Below are 19,979 nucleotides of genomic sequence, written 5' to 3' on the forward strand. Positions count from 1 at the left end.
TCAAATCTAAATATACCAACCATCATTGGACTATCAAATCTCCTCCATGTAAATATCAAGAAAGAGACATCACGTCACACAAACTCAATACATTTTACTCAAATACACTTTGTTATATCAAAAGTCTTACACATCTTAGCACTTTCCACGTAGGCTTTACAAAAAAGAAGCAAATATTATCACAAAAAGTGCTAGCCCATGCACTTTAAAATACGCAACACAGTCTGAACCTATAAGTTTCTAGCCTAAGTAATTTTTGCATTATACAAAGAGAACCTTGCGCAACACATACACATAGTCTCCTTAGATGCGGCCGTTCATCTGACGGCTCAATTGTTGCAACAAAGCATTAAATCTACTAACATTCATTTGAAACTGCAAGAACGGCAATCGACAACCCCTCTAGAAAATCACAGGTTCATGGTCATCTCCAAGCCCCCAAACCGAAGCCCACATATCGTTCACTAGCAGATTCATTAATTTGCTTGTCTCAGAAATAATTGCTAAAAGTGCCCTTACTTCACCACCCAGATCAGTCGACACTTGCTGGAGAACACCCTACGTGTGCTTTGTCTCACACACAACACCATACAGACCTTTAGCCTGTTCTTGTAACTCCATTGAGTACATGGCAAGCGCACTATCAACACGCGTACATAAACTCGTCTGCATTTCCATCAACTCATTCATCTTGGCCTCAAGTTTTTTAAAGTCCGAAGCACCCGAAGTAGCCCTTGTGTTTCTTCGAATCTTTGCAGCTCTTGTACATTTAGCAACATGCATCTCTTGTCCCCTTGCCACGTCTTTCATTTTTCGCACATTCATTCTATTAGAGCCCATACGTTGGCTACAATGACACATATAAACACTCATCTCCAAAAATATAAATAGCAGCACTTTGATGCAATCACAATTAATAAAACTATCTTCCATACCCATGCGAATGAACCCAAGCTGGCAAGCGTCGAAGAGATGATGTCGTAGCCATTTTGTTTAATTCAATTCAATCCACTACATTCAATCGAGTCGAAAACACTACGTCGGGAATATCTCCTATGGCTTCGCTTTGTTCCATGGCTACACCAAACGTCAAGACATAAGTGATAGATACATTCACAACCATAAAACCTAAATGCATGAAACAATATATGTACACTATGCATGAGTGCTATCGTGTACACATGGCACTCACCAAGTACATCCTCAGAATCTTCTTGAGAGTAAAGAACATGTCCTATACATGAAGGTATTCCCAGTCTCGAAATACTTATTGGTGCCAATCCCACAAGACACACAATAACTTACCAACTCACATTTGCAACCACAAACCCTAAATACTTATATGGACGCTACACATGAGTACTATCATGTACACATGGCACTCACCAAGTTCCAACCACGCATTGCCTAAAGGCCCTGCCAATGGATCTTCATTCATGTACATCTGCACTATCTTGAGAGAAAAGAACATCTCCTATATAGAAAGGCGTCCCCAATCTCTAAATACTTGTTGGTGTCAATCCCATAGGACACACAATAGCTTACCAACTCACATTCACAACCACAAACCCTAAATGCATGAAAGAACACATAAGCCATCTAAGTATGAGAGAGACAGAGAGAGAGGAGTGAAGGAGACAAACTATACAAAACATCGCAACATATCAAAGCTACAATCATTCTATGTATCTAATCCAATATAAGTTACAAAAGTACATTAGCCAAATTGCTTAGTAATCGAGAGAGAAACATAGAGAAACAGAGAAAAAGAGGGCCAGATAAAATGGTTTAAAAGACACATACGATATCTTTCAAAATGAAGATTTTCATCAAACAATTCATTTAAGAAGTCTTGCAAGAATTACATATACCAAGCAAACCATGACAAAGAAGCACTGGTTAACATTACCAAAAACCTATTGTGAACCACTATTCAAAGATGCAACGTTCTCTAGTGCATATTAAGAGCAATGATCTCAAGTGTCAGAAGATGAGCCTGCACGGCGATTCATTTGCGTTAACATTGTTGAAAATCTATTCAGATAAATTTTCAAAGAAGTAAGTTGCACATCAAGAGCAATGTTCTCCAGTGCAACTAAGCTCTCGTTTTTGTGTGCAATCAGCTCACATACTCCATCCTCTATACGACCTGCACTATCAAGAATATCTTTCAGCTTCTCTTCTTGATCGTTCGAAGATCTAGCATGTGGCCACCAATTTTTCTGGATATGTTCATAAATGTCACCTATATAACCCTTGATCTCTTCTAACTCACCCTATATCATAACTGCATCAGCAAGGTGCCCTTCATATTTCTCGTCCAACATTCTCTCAATCCTTTGTAGACGATCACCAATGTTCTCAGAAATTGAAATCGAAGCTTTTTGACGCCGAAATAGTGTCTTCACTTGCTTTTCAATCCCATCCAAGCCAGGAATAAACCTTAAGGAACCAACGGAGCTATCATGCCCAACAACATGCTTAAGTGCACGATGAACAACCTTTTTCCTCATAGCCTCCTTTATTTTGCGTGCATTCATTTGCACGTTAGAAGTGCACTATATAACATCTTCTACATACATATTCTTATTTGCTGTAGAAGTCTCCATACTGGACAAAAAGACGTGTTAGCCTTGAGGGATATATAAAATAACTAAACTAACTAAACAACCAAAACTAACTAAATATCTATATAAAATACCTAACTAAACTAACTAACCACAAACAACTAAAACTAAACTCTCTCTCTCTCTCTCTCTCTCTCTCTCTCTCAAGTAACTAACACATATATAAACTAAAACCAAAAAACAAACTAACAATAAACTATACCTAAAGTAACTACTACCTTACTAACCCTAAACTATAACTAAGTAAACTAACTAAACTAACCCTAAATGATGCCAGGAGGCATATTCCACGGTGGATTCCGTGAGGTTTTACGGTGGATTCCGTAAACTTAGATGACCGGGGCTCATACGCAAAGAGGATTCTTTGTGCGAGAAGTTGATGGGGACGCCTGTCCTTTTCGGGCGTTTCATTAATTTAGTGTGTACATGGGTGATTCCATAGCGGGTGATTCCGCAAAATGCATATTAAATTAATAAACGTTTATGAGTTTAGAGTGCGCACTCGTAATAAATTAAGGTTAGGATTTATTTCTAATCAGTTGATTTATTTATGTAGCTGAAGACTGCTAGGTATTCACTTTTGTCGGTTTAATTGTGTTATTTTACTAACGATTGTGAATGCTTCAGTTGATGTGTAGAGATAGCAGCAGTGGCGGAGGAAAGCATTGGAGTCTAGCGAGTTTTCGATCTTTCGACTATATTTTGATAGGCGCCACGCCTATATTTTGATTATGTCTATAGAGACATCGATTATTTATTATTATTTTGTATGCGCTTATGCGCCTGGATATGTTATTTTTATTTGGACATTGAGATTGGGCGTGCCAGACTCTTTGGGCACCGTCCATTAGCTTTATTTTCCTATTTTTGGTAGAAAGCAAACTCAAAAGCTCAAAGATTGTCATATTTTTGTAATTGGGCTATTTTTGAGCAAAAAGATTGGAAATATACATTAAATACATGCTTTGTGAAGCGCTCACACAAGGCATGGGGGAGATTCAACCCAATTTGTCTCTTGTCTCATGTCGTGCTTGCTTTTACATTGGTTTTTGTGCTAAAAAGTAGAGTACTTTGTTCTTGGGGACCTTTGGGAATTCACTACATGAGCTACCTGCGTCCGATCTGCGCACCAGTGGTATCAGAGCGGAGCAGAGATCAAGGGCTTCCAATCGCTACCAATCTCGAGCGAAGGCGGAGCTCCAGGAACAAACGGCCTCTACAGTCAATCTCGTCGTGAACCGTCGATACAGGCAGACTTCTGGTGATCAAGAACCCCTATTTCTACTATCAGATCGCGAAGGACCACTCTCTGTCGGCGGAGGACCACTCCCTCAACTCCATGAACAAGTCGTGATAAACAGTAAGAAAGCCATATCTCTTTCTTCAAAAAGCTTAGTTTAAAAGCTTAATACAAAGCTTAAGAAGCTTATAAGCTTCATAATCGTCGAATCGATCAAGAAGAGGAACTCCGAAAATTTCGCGCTTACAAAAACGGCCCCCCCCCTCACGATCAGAAAACGGCGGCCAGTTTAAGCTTATTAAGCTTAAGCTTAATAAATTAAGCTTAAGTCATCAAGCTACTCTCAAGTCAGACAAGGCAGAGAAGTCTGTAAACTCCGGGTCCTGCGCACCAGAAGTCAAGTTTCGCAAGTCGACTCTAAACAAGTCCTGCTAGTCCTGCAAATCAGCTAAGTTCAGCAAGTCAACAACCCTGCAAGTCTGTTAAGTCTGCAACTCTGCAAGTCAGACTAAATCAGAACTGACTAACGCTCGAAACTCCTAGAAGACTTGTTCGTTTGCAAAAACTCTGAACTGGAAAGTTGTTCGTAGCAAGCTGTTTTACCTATCTACAAGTTCGTTGAAGTACTTTCAGCAAACGGAGACAGAAATATTTCAGAATTTCTGAAAATTGAAGAAGAAAATACCCAAAAATACATAGCCTTGTAACCCCAAATTTGAGCTACGCTCATCCCGCTAACTGATTTTGAGTGAGAAAGGTTTGTTGAGTTTTACAGGATGACTACCCCACATATGGATGATCCTATGGCTGAAGACGACCTACCCGAGCCTACCATGGAACAAAAGCTGGATCTTATCATGTTGCAATTGGACGAAGAGCGAAGAGCTAGGCAAGCCTTGCAAGCGCAATTGACAAAGCTACAAGGAGCGTCCACTGATAAAGAAGAACCTCAAGCTGAAGATTTGATACGCCGTACCATCAACGCCACTCTTGAAGCACAAACCATTCGCAAGGAATCCAAGATAAGTAAACGAAGTTTCAAGTTTCGCACTTTCAATGGCATAAGAGAAGGAAAGACTGTTTTATCATTCATTAGCCAGTTTGATGACTATTTCCATGAGGAAACTTATCCTGAGAAAGATAAAATCAAGTGTGTTACTAATCATCTGATAGATAGAGCATCACTTTGGTGGACTGTCGTCCGCAAGAGCATAGAATGTCCTGCTACATGGGAAGATTTTAAGAAGAAGTTCATGCAAAATTTCCTACCACCGCAATTTCATGAAAAGGCTATCAAGCAATGGGATTTACTTCAACAATGCGATCGTGAGCCTATTCCACAGTATACAGAGCGTTTTTGGAATGCACTCCTACAGCTACGCATGCTTGAAGACGTACCAGAGACGACACATAAGCGGAAGTATATGTCTGGACTTCTTGGACATTACTACGCTGAGGTGAATATGTTCAAGCCTGCTACCCTTGAAGATGCTATCTCCTTAGCTCACGACACTGAAGATAAGTTACGTGGAAGAGATCGACGACCACAGCCATTCCAAGCAAACGGTAATTATGGATCTAAACAATTCAATTCCAATTTCAGAAGGTTTAATCCAGGTCGTTTTTCATCACCATCTTTTCGCAAGAATTGGCCTAAACCACCTGCATTACCATCCACTGTCAATCCAAATCCTAAGCCTATCCAACAAGCAAATCCAAATATACCCAGACTCCCAGCCATTGCAAATAATGTGACCAAAGCCAAGCCCATCGTATGCTACAAGTGTCACCAGCCAGGCCATCTCGCAGCAAATTGTCATTCAAAGAAGCCATCAGCACATATCAACTACCTTGGAGCTATGGACGAGGACGAGCATGAGGATATGCCGGATTTCACTGAAGAAGAAGATGATCCTACTACTACTTCCGACACTTTACCAGGTATGCCTACTTTACATTCATTGTTGACTATGAAATGTATGGTGCATGGAAAAGAAAGAACTATCTTGCATGATGACGGTAGTACGCATGATTTCATTTCAGCAAAATTGGTAAAGGAATTGAAACTGCATACAGTACCTACGCATTATCGCATAAAAGCTGCATTTTTAGGTACTAGGTACAATGGCACACAAGAAGTTCAAAATTTAGAAATTCAAATTGGTCCATATATTGAAAGAAGAAATTTCTTAGTTGTCCCATTACAATCTAGCGACATTATTCTAGGAATGCCATGGAGACACCAACATAATCCTAATATAGATTATTCCACGAACACAATGAATATAAATTTTCAGGGAAAATCTATTACCTTATTTGGTATGCATGCATCTCATATGTTTCCACTGCTTTCGCATACTCAAGCAAAACGTGCACTACGCAAGAATACTAAATCATATCTCATTTGGGTGAATGAATTACACGCAAAAGAAACTTATATGCACCCTAGACATAAGGAATTTCTTGCATATTTTAAGGATTGTTTTGCAGAAGACCTACCACCAGGTTTACCTCCATCACGTCCAGAAGACCATAAGATTGACCTAATACCTGGCACACAACCACCTTGCAAAGCCCCATATAGGCACAATCAAATAGAGCAAAAAGAAATCCAGACTCAAGTAGAAGAATTACTAAATAGAGGCTTAATTCGACCTAGCAGTTCTCCATTCGGTGCACCTGTGCTCCTAGTCAAGAAAAAGAATAATACTTATCGGATGTGTATTGACTATCGAGCATTAAACAAGATCACTGTAAAGAATAGGTATCCTATACCTAGAGTTGACGACCTTATGGACAAACTGCAAGGATCTTCTATATTTAGTAAAATTGATCTTAAATCTGGATATCATCAGGTGAGGTTAGATAGATCCGACATATTTAAGACTGCATTCAGGACACAGTTTGGCCATTACGAATTCTTAGTTATGCCATTCGGATTAACTAATGCACCTGATACTTTCAGTAGAATGATGAACCGTATTTTTCTAAAATATCAGTATTGTGTGATTGTTTTCTTTGATGATATTTTAGTGTTCAGTCAAAGTGAAAAAGAGCATTATGAGCATTTATCATTAGTTTTTCAATTACTAAAAGAAAATCAATTGTTTGCAAATCCTGACAAGAGTGAATTCTTTAAGACAGAAATAGAATATCTAGGTCATATTGTATCAGAAGAAGGAATAAAAGTTGATCCTAAGAAAATTGACGCAATATTGCATTGGCCTATTCCTAAAAATGTACATGAATTATGCTCATTCCTTGGTCTTGCTAGTTTCTATAGGAAGTTTGTACGTAATTTCTCATTACTTGCTTTACCACTGACCAAACTTCTTAAGAAAGGTATTGTTTATCAATGGACTGAAAACTAGCAGAAATCCTTTGATTTACTTAAATGTGCATTGACCAATGCCCCTGTCCTACAATTGCCTGACTTTAATAGACCATTCTTTTTAGTTGTGACCGATGCTAGCAGATCAGGAATAGGAGCCGTGCTAATGCAAGACAGCCATCCAATAGCATATTCTAGTTCTAAGCTGAAACCTTCTGAGCTTAAATATTCCACTTATGATAAGGAACTCTTAGCAGTTGTCCAAGCATTGAAACAATGGAAGCATTATTTAATGGGTTCAGAATTCATGATAAAGACCGACCAGCAAAGCATTAGACATCTACTTAGCCAACCCCAAATTTCTGACCGTCATATCAAATGGGCTTCATTCATTCAAAGTTTCTATCCTATCATTCAATACCAACCTGGAAAAGAAAATGTAGTTGCTGATGCATTGAGTAGAAGACCTGCAATTCATAACATTTCTATCATATCTTTTGATTCTTTGATTGCTATGAAAGACACATATCACCAGGATATTACTTTTCATTCTGATTGGCAAAAATTAGTTCAAAATAATTTCATTCCTGTTGATTCATTGTCATATAATGATGGATTCATGTTCTTTGAAAAGAGACTGTGTTACTATTCCATTCCGATCTTTTGTTTTAAATGAAATTCATTGTCCCCCATATCAAGGTCATAGAGGTATCATTTCTACATTACGCATGTTAACTGAAGATTTTTATTGGCCGCATATGGATGCAGATGTATCTAATTTTGTATCTGAATGTCTGATTTGTCAAAGAATAAAAAGACATCATGGTAAACAGTATGGGTTATTAATGCCTTTATCTATTCCATCTAAACCTTGGGAACATATATCTATGGATTTCATTACTGGTTTACCAAATACTAAATTTAACCATGACATGATTTGGACAATTGTAGATAGATTTAGTAAGCAAGCATATTTCATTGCATGTAAGAAAACTTTAACAGCATCACAAGCAGCACAGTTATTTTTGAAAACTGTTTTTACTAACCATGGATTGCCGAAAGTGATTATTTCAGATAGAGATTCTAGATTTTGTAATAATTTCTGGATTACACTGTTTGCAAATCTAGGCACAAAGATTGATTTCTCATCTGCATTTCATCCAGAAACAAATGGACAAACAGAAGCCACAAATAGCACTATTTTAGATCTTTTACGTGCATACACTATCTCTAAACCTCAAACATGGGATACTCATTTACATTTATTACAGTTTGCATACAACAATACACCGCACACATCTACAAAGAAAGCACCTTTTGAAGTTATTTATGGATATAGATTATCTACACCTGTTGCATCTTTGTCTAATAGAATACAAAGTGCCGATGATATTGCTACTATCCATAACTCTATTTTTGATGAGGTAAAGGATATGATTGCTAAAGCCCAACAATCATATACCAAACAAGCCAACAAGAAAAGACAAGCCATGAATTTCAAAGTTGATGATTATGTTTGGCTTAGAATAGAAAAGCGTAGTCTGCAAAGTGTAGATAGACATCCAGTTGTCAAATTAGCCCCTAGATTCTACGGACCATTTAGAATCATTCATAAGATTAATGACAATGCATTCAAGTTAGAATTGCCATCTCATTGGAAAATTCATAATACATTTCATATTAGTTTATTGAGACCATTTAGAGGACAATTACCTATCCACCCTGTCTATGAAAACCCACCTTTACTAGAAGAAGAGACTGAAATCCTTGAACCAGAAGCCATCATAGACACTGATTACATGACCACTAGAACTGGCCGAAGGTACTCTAGATATCTCGTGAAATTTAAGAACCATCCTGTAGAAGAAGCACAATGGATGCACGCTAGAGACCTAAATGCTTTCCCCACTCTGTTAGCTCCACATTGAGCTAATAGCAATTGAGGTCAATTGCTATCCCACCCCGGGGGTATGATGCCAGGAGGCATATTCCACGGTGGATTCCGTGAGGTTTTACGGTGGATTCCGTAAACTTAGATGACCGGGGCTCATACGCAAAGAGGATTCTTTGTGCGAGAAGTTGATGGGGACGCCTGTCCTTTTCGGGCGTTTCATTAATTTAGTGTGTACATGGGTGATTCCATAGCGGGTGATTCCGCAAAATGCATATTAAATTAATAAACGTTTATGAGTTTAGAGTGTGCACTCGTAATAAATTAAGGTTAGGATTTATTTCTAATCAGTTGATTTATTTATGTAGCTGAAGACTGCTAGGTATTCACTTTTGTCGGTTTAATTGTGTTATTTTACTAACGATTGTGAATGCTTCAGTTGATGTGTAGAGATAGCAGCAGTGGCGGAGGAAAGCATTGGAGTCTAGCGAGTTTTCGATCTTTCGACTATATTTTGATAGGCGCCACGCCTATATTTTGATTATGTCTATAGAGACATCGATTATTTATTATTATTTTGTATGCGCTTATGCGCCTGGATATGTTATTTTTATTTGGACATTGAGATTGGGCGTGCCAGACTCTTTGGGCACCGTCCATTAGCTTTATTTTCCTATTTTTGGTAGAAAGCAAACTCAAAAGCTAAAAGATTGTCATATTTTTGTAATTGGGCTATTTTTGAGCAAAAAGATTGGAAATATACATTAAATACATGCTTTGTGAAGCGCTCACACAAGGCATGGGGGAGATTCAACCCAATTTGTCTCTTGTCTCATGTCGTGCTTGCTTTTACATTGGTTTTTGTGCTAAAAAGTAGAGTACTTTGTTCTTGGGGACCTTTGGGAATTCACTACATGAGCTACCTGCGTCCGATCTGCGCACCACTAAACTTTAGATTGTGTGTTAAATAATAATGTAATTAACTTATCTAATCAACTAACAGAATAAACTAACTAAACTAAATAAAGTAACTAAATAAAATAAACTAAATAACTAAACTAAATAAACAACCAAAACTAACTAACCACAAATCTAACTAAACTAACTAAGAACCTATTTAACTAACTAACTTACTATTTAAACCAGAGAGAGAGAGAGAGAGAGAGAGAGATCACCGACCTGAAATAGCAATCCTCACAAACAAACTGCACAAAATAAACCAAATACCAATAAATAAACTAAACCAACACATATATAAACTAAACCAAAAAAGCAAACTAATCCTAAACTATATCTAAAGTAACTACTGACTTACAATTTAACTTATCTAATCAACTAACAAAATAAATTACCTAAATAAAATAACAACCAAAAATAACTAAATAACTATATAAAATAAGTAAATAAACTAACTAAACTAACTAACCACAAACAACCAAAACCAAACTCTCTCACTCTCACTCACACACACACACACACACTCTCTCTCTCTCTCTCTCTCTCTCAAGTAACTAACACACGATCTAAAGTAACTACTACTTACTATTTAACTAAATAAAATAACTAAATAAAATAAATAACTAATTAGATAAACTAACTAAACGAACTAAACAATCAAAACTAACTAAATAAAATAACTAAATAACTAATGACTAATTAAATAGACTAACTAAACGAACTAAACAATCAAAACTAACCTCTCTCTCTCTCTTTCTCTCTCTCTCTCTCCCCAAACTAAAACTAAAACAACAAACATATATAAACTAAAACAAAAAACAAACTAACCCTAAACTAAATAAATTACGAAATAATTTATCAAACTACTAACTAACTAAATAAATTACCAAAACTAACTAAATAACTAAATAAAATAACTAAACAACCAAAACTAAATAACTAACTAAATAACTAAATAACTTACTAAACTAACTACCCACAAATCTAACCAAACTAACTAACAACCTATTTAACTAACTAACTGAGAGAGAGAGAGAGAGTGAGAGAGAGAGAGAGAGACAGAGATCACCGACCTGAAATACCAATCCTCACAAACAAACTGCACAAAATAAGCCAAAATAAACCAAAATACCAATAAATTAAACCATACCAAGCAAACCAACCTCTCGCTCTCTCTCTCTCTCTCTCTGTGTCTCTCTCCAAAATTACCAAATTACTAACTAACAAATTAAATTACCAAAACTAACTAAATAACTAAATAAAGTAACTAAATAAACTAAATGACTAATTAAATAAACTAAGTAAACGAATTAAACAATCAAAACTAACTAAATAAACTAACTATATAAAATAACTAAATAACTAATTACTAATTAAATAAACTAACTAAACGAACTAAACAATCAGAACTAACCTCTCTCTCTCTCTCTCTCTCTCTCTCTCTCTCTCTCTCTCTCTCTCTCTCTCTCTCTCTCTCTCTCTCTCTCTCTCTCTCTCTCTCTCTCTCTGTGTCTCTCTCCAAACTAAAACTAAAACAACAAACATATATAAACTAAAACAAAAAAACAAACTAACCCTAAACTAAATAAATTACCAAATAAATTACCAAACTACTAACTAACTAAATAAATTACCAAAACTAACTAACTAACTAAATAAATTACCAAAACTAACTAAATAAATTACCAAACCACTAACCAACTAAATAAATTACCAAAACTAACTAACTAACTAAATAAATTACCAAAACTAACTAAATAAATAAATAAAATAACTAAATAAAATAAATGACTGATTAAATAAACAAACTAAAAAAATGAACTAAACAATCAAAACTAACTAAATAACTAAATAAATAAACTAACTAATCACATATTTAAAGTAACTAACACATATCTAAAGTAACTACTAAATCTAAAGTAACTACTAACTAACTAAATAAATTACCAAAACTAACTAAATAAACTAAATAAACAAACTAACTAAACGAACTAAACAATCAAAACTAACACACAATCTAATCTAAAGTTACTCAACACGCTTCTCTCTTTCTCTCTCTCACGGAGCAACGAGCTTGGATCGAAAAGCAGCGAGCGTGTGATCGCAGGCGCAGCATCAAAATGCCATGTGACTACAGGCGCAGCATCTGTGACCGCAGGATGAGAGAGAGAGAGAAGTAACTCTCTCTCTACCACATGTTAGAGAGAGAGAGAGAGAAGTAAAGGCACTTCTCTCTCTCTCTGATATGTCAGACGACACGTTAGAGAGAGAGAGAAGCTCCTTTACTCTCTCTCTCTCTCTCTAACGTGTTACAACACGTCAGAGAGTCTCTCTCTGACGGACGTCAGAGAGAGAGAGAGAAGCGCGTTTACTCTCTCTCTCTGTCTGACGTGTCGTCATTTTACTCTCTCTCTCTGTCTGATGTGTCACGACGACACGTCAGACAGAGAGAGAGAGTAAACGCGCTTCTCTCTCTCTCTCTGACGTCCCTCAGAGAGAGACTCTCTGACGTCCGTCAAAGAGTCGCGCTTCTCTCTCTCTCTCACGTCCGTCAGAGAGAGACTCTCTGACGTCCGTCAAAGAGTCGCGCTTCTCTCTCTCTCTCACGTCCGTCAGAGAGAGACTGCTGGGCGACTATTGGCGCCTGCTGGGCGACTGGCTGCGACTGGTGACTACTGGGCGACACGTCTACTACTGGGCGACACGTCGACTACCGGGCAGCTGGCGCACGTCTACTACCGGGAAACTGGCAAGACTGGTGTAGAGAGGAAGGAAGCATGTCAAATCAATGCTGCGACTGGCACACACGTCAGAGAGAGAGAGACTCTCTGACGTCTATCGGGTGACTGGGCTGCTATCGAGCTGCTGGATTGGCAATGGTGACGACACTCAAGCACTCCACATGTGTGGAGCTGACGCCGACGGGTGCAGAGATACTCCAGAGTCCACATACTCCAGAGATACTCCAGAAAAGCACGTCAACGTGAGAGAGAGAGAGAGAGAGAGAGAGAGAGAGAGAGAGAACGAACACAAAAATGCTGAGAGAGAGAGAGAGAGGATTGACCTCTTGCCTGGTGCTTGCACCTGCTGCTTGCTGGCCTACCTCCTGCTGCTTGCACCTGAGTGAGAGTGAGAGTGAGAGTGAAAGTGAGAATGAGAGTGAGAGTGAGAGAAGAAGAGAAGGTGGTGGAAGGAGACCACGTTCCATTCTGCTCCCGATCATGTGACATTAATGGTCACTTACCTTTCATTCTGCTCCCAATTATGTGACATTAATGGTCACTTTGGTTTGGTTTGGGAGCCAGGTTCGAGAGCACTGTGGTGGTTCGACACTTTTCCGAACCTGTAGCTCAAATAATAATGTAGTATATCAGGCTTTTCATCGTGCAATGCATAATCATAGATCCGCCAACACGCCTCAAAGGCAGAAACATATCGTGCATCCAAATAACTTTGTATCTCATCCACCTCATGAGCATCACCACCATTCCGGACTAAATCAACCCCAACAGAAAATTTGATGGTTGCACGATCATGCCCCTTGTACACATACTTATACAAATACTTCACAGTCGCAATTGTCGAGCAGACCTCCACATTTATGTGGGCATTGTATTTTTTACTCAAGAATGGATTATATGGAACAATCCATCGATTATCAATAACATTACCATTTATGATCACAGAGTTTCCATTATCTCGTCTTCGATAAATGGGATAGCCAGAACTATCAATTGTTGTCATACCCACTAATTTTCGTGGGTAATCTTATGTACATCTACCCTTGTCCATATAGGGACTCTTAGGGTTCAATCCTCCGCAAGGGCCATGAATGTTGCACTTTGAAATTGTCTCAAAAAAGGCTGGAAACTTAACTCTATTGGGTAACTCAGCACAAACCAGTCTATCATAGTGACATGCTTCAGAAGGTTTGGAAGACGTCTCTAAAATTAGCAAAGTATGAGAATGTGGTAGCCCCCTCTTTTGGTATTCAATCACAGTAACATAGCCAGCAACCTTCCCAAAGAGATCCTCCCGCAACAATGTATACATTAAATCAGCATGCTTTTTATGAAACACGCGAGCAGTCAAATCCGGACGGTCATAAGCACTTTGCCCAGGCAATAAAGCATTAGTTATCTCCAACCACTTTGGATTGCATGTCATTGTTATAAAAAGGTCAGGTTTTCCCTTACATCGCATCCTGATATAATTGATACATGTGCCTTGGTCCACCTGTGAACAATGACAGTAAAACTATCCTCTTGCCAACAGAGGCACCAACAATCGGCATTGTCCCATTATCGTTTGCCCCCACCATGTTTGCCAAGCCTTTGTAGGCCTCCGATCGTAACACTGATTGATTCTAGCGACACCAACTTAACCTGCATTGCTCTATACTACAATAAGCATCAACAATAACTTGCTGTAATAGTCGACCAGCACGCAATATGCACACCTCAGGATCTTCGCGCACTTGAAGACGAAATGCATAAAACTGCATCTGGGTAACACAATTTTTATTGGACAATTCATATATGTTAACATGAACACTAACATTACTGTAGGGAACCTTTACATGCCAACCATCATCCCCCATAGGAAAAAGGAGGACATATAGCATTGGCGTATATGCTCTATGCAAGTTTGAAATAGCAACACATCGACCACCCCGAGTGTAAACATGAATATCCCGACGATCAAGAGTACCCTCGTCACCGTACCCTGGCATGATAGCTGCAACCTCAGTTGCTGCAGGAGCAGAGTATTGTTTATTGGTTCTTTGAATACAAAAAATACTCATTCTTAGTTCCTGCACAGGATTATTTTGCAATTGCAAACCCACTGACCTAAAAGCACGTGCATATATATTGTGTTGATGCATCATACATTGAAGCTCCCCTAGCAAGTTTGGTAATAAATCATGCATAACTCCCAGCCTATTAAGCAACTCATGCTCGGTATAATAAACATACAGTTGTGCAAATCTTGACCTTTCTTGACACTGTACATCAGGAAGCAAAGTACCTATACGGTGATAAACAGAGCCATGCACTCTAAATGTGTAACCATTCCTGATAACAGGTAGCTCGTTAACATTAGCTCCGAGTGATACAAATGCAAGAGCACTATTGTATGCTCGTATGTTGTTTTTAAATATCCTATTCTGAGGGTGTATACCATGCAACAAATCATGCAATGGCTGTGGTGGATGTTGCAATGGTGGCAACATTACTTTTCCATTTCAACAACAGTGTCTTGCAAACAAAATCGACCCTTGAACCCGAGTCTCACATCTCTACAACTCAGCTGAACACCTTTCAAACATCACACAAAGACTCCCCATGGAATGCACATCCGGCTCTTGAAATAGTAGTGTTGACATTGCTGGGTGAACATCCGTTGCAGGCAAAGCATTTAAAATGGAGCACAATCCACCACTTTGGGGATCAAAAACAGCAATATTATGAACACGTGACTCATTATGAAATTTTCTACATTGTGGTGATTTCCAAAATCTAAACCAACATGCTGTTCAACTGGCTCATTATCCCCATTTACAAATTCAACACGACGAGACACACTCTCAAAAACCACTCCACTAAGATTTCCCCCATGTTGGCACTTAGACATTGAAGCATTATTAATATGTGACTCGAAAGTCACATGATTAAGACCATTGCAACTACCCTTTGATGGCAAAGCATTCATCAAATCCACACCAAACTGTCGGAGGGCTTGAAATCCCCTAATGGTTCTATCCAGTGATGGCAAAACATTAGCCACATCTATACCAAACTGTGGTTGGCCTAGTTCACGATGACCATTTAGAATCTCCTCATGGAACGTCAAGTTTTCAATGTCTCTTTGAATGGATCCACCATAATCTAAAATCCCTTTTCGAGCCCTGAGCCTAGCAACCTGTTGTCGCTCATACCTCGTGGAAGTAAGCATGTCCCTACGAACACGCAACACATGGTCTCTGCTAGTTGCTCGATGCGAACACCCCATATTGATCAATTGGCCACAAAACCTATTATCAACGTATACACACATTTAATATTTAAATATCAAGACCAGTACAACCCATCAATGTATCTATCTAAAATATTTACCAAGCCCATTAGAGAGAGAGAGAGAGAGAGCCTGGTTGCTAAGATAGAAGTAACCTTGGTAATAAACACATGCACAATTAATGGTTAGTTTAATTAATTAACAAAAGAAAGTAAACATGCAACTGTAGAAATGACTATCAATATACTTTATCAAAGGCATGGTTTGATTTCTAAACTAAATGCATTGCGTACATTCGATGCACACAATATATCAAATCTAAATATACCAACCATCATTGGACTATCAAATCTGCTCCATGTAAATATCAAGAAAGAGACATCACGTCATACACATTCAATACATTTTACTCAAATACACTTTGTTATATCAAAAGTCTTACACATCTTAGCACTTTCCACGTAGGGTTTACAAAAAAGAAGCAAATATTATCATAAAAAGTGCTAGCCCATGCACTTTAAAATACGCAACACAGTCTGAACCTATAAGTTCCAACCTAAATAATTTTTGCATTATACAAAGAGATCCTTGCGCAACACATACACATAGTCTCCTTAGATGTAGCCGTTCATCTGACGGCTCAATTGTTGCAACAAAGCATTAAACCTACTAACATTCATTTGAAACTGCAAGAATGGCAATCGGCAACCCCTCTGGAAAATCACAGGTTCATGGTCATCTCCAAGCCCCCAAACCGAAGCCCACATATCGTTCACCAGCAGAGTCATTAATCTGCTTGTCTCAGAAATAATTGTTGAAAGTGCCCTTACTTCACCACCCAGATCAGTCGACACTTGCTGGAGAACACCGTGCGTGTGCTTTGTCTCGCACACAACACCATACAGACCTTTAGCCTATTCTTGTAACTCCATTGAGTACATGGCAAGCGCACTATCAACACACATACATAAACTCGTCTGCATTTCCATCAACTCATTCATCTTGGCCTCAAGTTTTTTAAAGTCCGAAGCACCCGAAGTAGCCCTTGTGTTTCTTCGAATCTTTGCAGCTCTTGTACATTTAGCAACATGCATCTCTTGTCCCCTTGCCACCTCTTTCATTTTTCGCACATTCATTCTATTAGAGCCCATACGTTGGCTGCAATGAAACATATAAACAATCATCTCCAAAAATATAAATAGTAGCACTTTGATGCAATCACAATTAACAAAACTATCTTCCATACCCATGCGAATGAACCCAAGCTAGCAAGCGTCGAAGAGATGATGTCGTAGCCATTTTGTTTAATTCAATTGAATCCACTACATTCAATGGAGTCGAAAGCACTACGTCGGGAATGTCTCCTATGGCTGCGCTTTGTTCCATGGCTACACCAAACGTCAAGACATAAGTGATAGACACATTCACAACCACAAAACCTAAATGCACGAAACAATATATGTACACTATGCATGAGTGCTATCGTGTACACATGGCACTCACCAAGTACATCCGCACAATCTTCTTGAGAGTAAAGAACATGTCCTATACATGAAGGTATTCCCAGTCCTGAAATACTTATTGGTGCCAATCCCACAGGATACACAATAACTTACCAACTCACATTTGCAACCACAAATCCTAAATACTTATATGTACGCTACACATGAGTACTATCATGTACACATGGCACTCACCAAGTTCCAACCACGCATTGCCTAAAGGCCCTGCCAATGGATCTTCATTCATGTACATCTGCACTATCTTGAGAGAAAAGAACATCTCCGATATAGAAAGGTGTCCCCAACCTTGAAATACTTATTGGTGTCAATCCCATAGGACACACAGTAGCTTACCAACTCACATTCACAACCACAAACCCTAAATGCATGAAAGAACACATAAGCCATCTAAGTATGAGAGAGAGAGAGAGAGAGAGAGAGAGAGAGAGAGGAGTGAGGGAGACAAACTATACAAAACATCGCAACATATCAAAGCTACAATCATTCTATGTATCTAATCCAATATAAGTTACAAAAGTACATTAGCCAAATTGCTTAGTAATCGAGAGAGAAACATAGAGAAACAGAGAAAAAGAGGGCCAGATAAAATGGTTTAAAAGACACATACGATGTGTTTCAAAATGAAGATTTTCATCAAACAATTCATTTAAGAAGTCTTGCAAGAATTACATATACCAAGCAAACCACGACAAAGAAGCACTGGTTAACATTACCAAAAACCTATTGTGAACCACTATTCAAAGATGCAACATTCTCTAGTGCATATTAAGGGCAATGATCTCCAGTGCTAGAAGATGAGCTTGCACGGCGATTCATTTGCGTTAACATTGCTGAAAATCTATTCAGATAAACTTTCAAAGAAGTAAGTTGCACATCAAGAGCAATGTTCTCTGGTGCAACTAAGCTCTCGTTCTTGTGTGCAATCAGCTCACATACTCCATCATCTATACGACCTGCACTATCAAGAATATCTTTCAGCTTCTCTTCTTGATCGTTCGAAGATCTAGCACGTGGCCACTAATTTTTCTGGATATGTTCATAAATGTCACCTATATAACCCTTGATCTCTTCTAACTCGCCCTGTATCGTTACTACATCAGCAAGGTGCCCTTCATATTTCTCATCCAACATTCTCTCAATCCTCTGTAGACGATCACCAATGTTCTCAGAAATTGAAATCGAAGCTTTTTGACGCCGAAATAGTGTCTTCACTTGCTTTTCAATCCCATCCAAGCGACGAATAAACCTTAAGGAACCAACGGAGCTATCATGCCCAACAACATACGTAAGTGCACGATGAACAACCTTTTTCCTCGTCGCCTCCTTTATTTTGCGTGCATTCATTTGCACGTTAGAAGTGCACTGTATAACATCTTCTACAGACATATTCTTATTTGCTGTAGAAGTCTCCATACTGGACAAAAAGACGCGTTAGCCTTGAGGGATATATAAAATAACTAAACTAACTAAATAACCAAAAGTAACTAAATATCTATATAAAATAACTAACTAACCACAAACAACTAAAACTAAACTCTCTCTCTCTCTCTCTCTCTCTCTCTCTCTCAAGTAACTAACACATATATAAACTAAAACCAAAAAACAAACTAACCCTAAACTATACCTAAAGTAACTACTACCTTACTAACCCTAAACTATAACTAAGTAAACTAACTAAACGAACCCTAAACTTTAGATTGTGTGTTAAATAATAATGTAACTAACTTATCTAATCAACTAACTGAATAAACTAACTAAACTAAATAAAGTAACTAAATAAAATAAACTAAATAAACTAAATAAACAACCAAAACTAACTAACCACAAATTTAACTAAACTAACTAAGAACCTATTTAACTAACTAACTTACTATTTAAACCTGAGAGAGAGAGAGAGAGAGAGAGAGAGAGAGAGTTCACCGACCTGAAATAGCAATCCTCATAAACAAACTGCACAAAATAAACCAAAATACCAATAAATAAACTAAACCAACACATATATAAACTAAACCAAAAAAGCAAACTAACCCTAAACTATATCTAAAGTAACTACTAACTTACAATTTAACTTATCTAATCAACTAACAAAATAAATTAACTAAATAAAATAACAACCAAAACTAACTAAATAACTATATAAAATAAGTAAATAAACCAACTAAACTAACTAACCACAAACAACCAAATCCAAACTCTCTCACTCTCACTCACACACACACACACACACACACACTCTCTCTCTCTCTCTCTCTAAAGTAACTAACACACGATCTAAAGTAACTACTACTTACTATTTAACTAAATAAAATAACTAAATAAACTAGATTACTAATTAAATAAACTAACTAAACGAACTAAACAATCAAAACTAAATAAATAAACTAACTAAATAACT

The sequence above is a fragment of the Lygodium microphyllum genome, chromosome 24 (assembly GCF_053477565.2).
Source record: "Lygodium microphyllum isolate KBCC chromosome 24, Lygodium_microphyllum_v1.1.10, whole genome shotgun sequence".
NCBI lineage: Eukaryota > Viridiplantae > Streptophyta > Polypodiopsida > Schizaeales > Lygodiaceae > Lygodium > Lygodium microphyllum.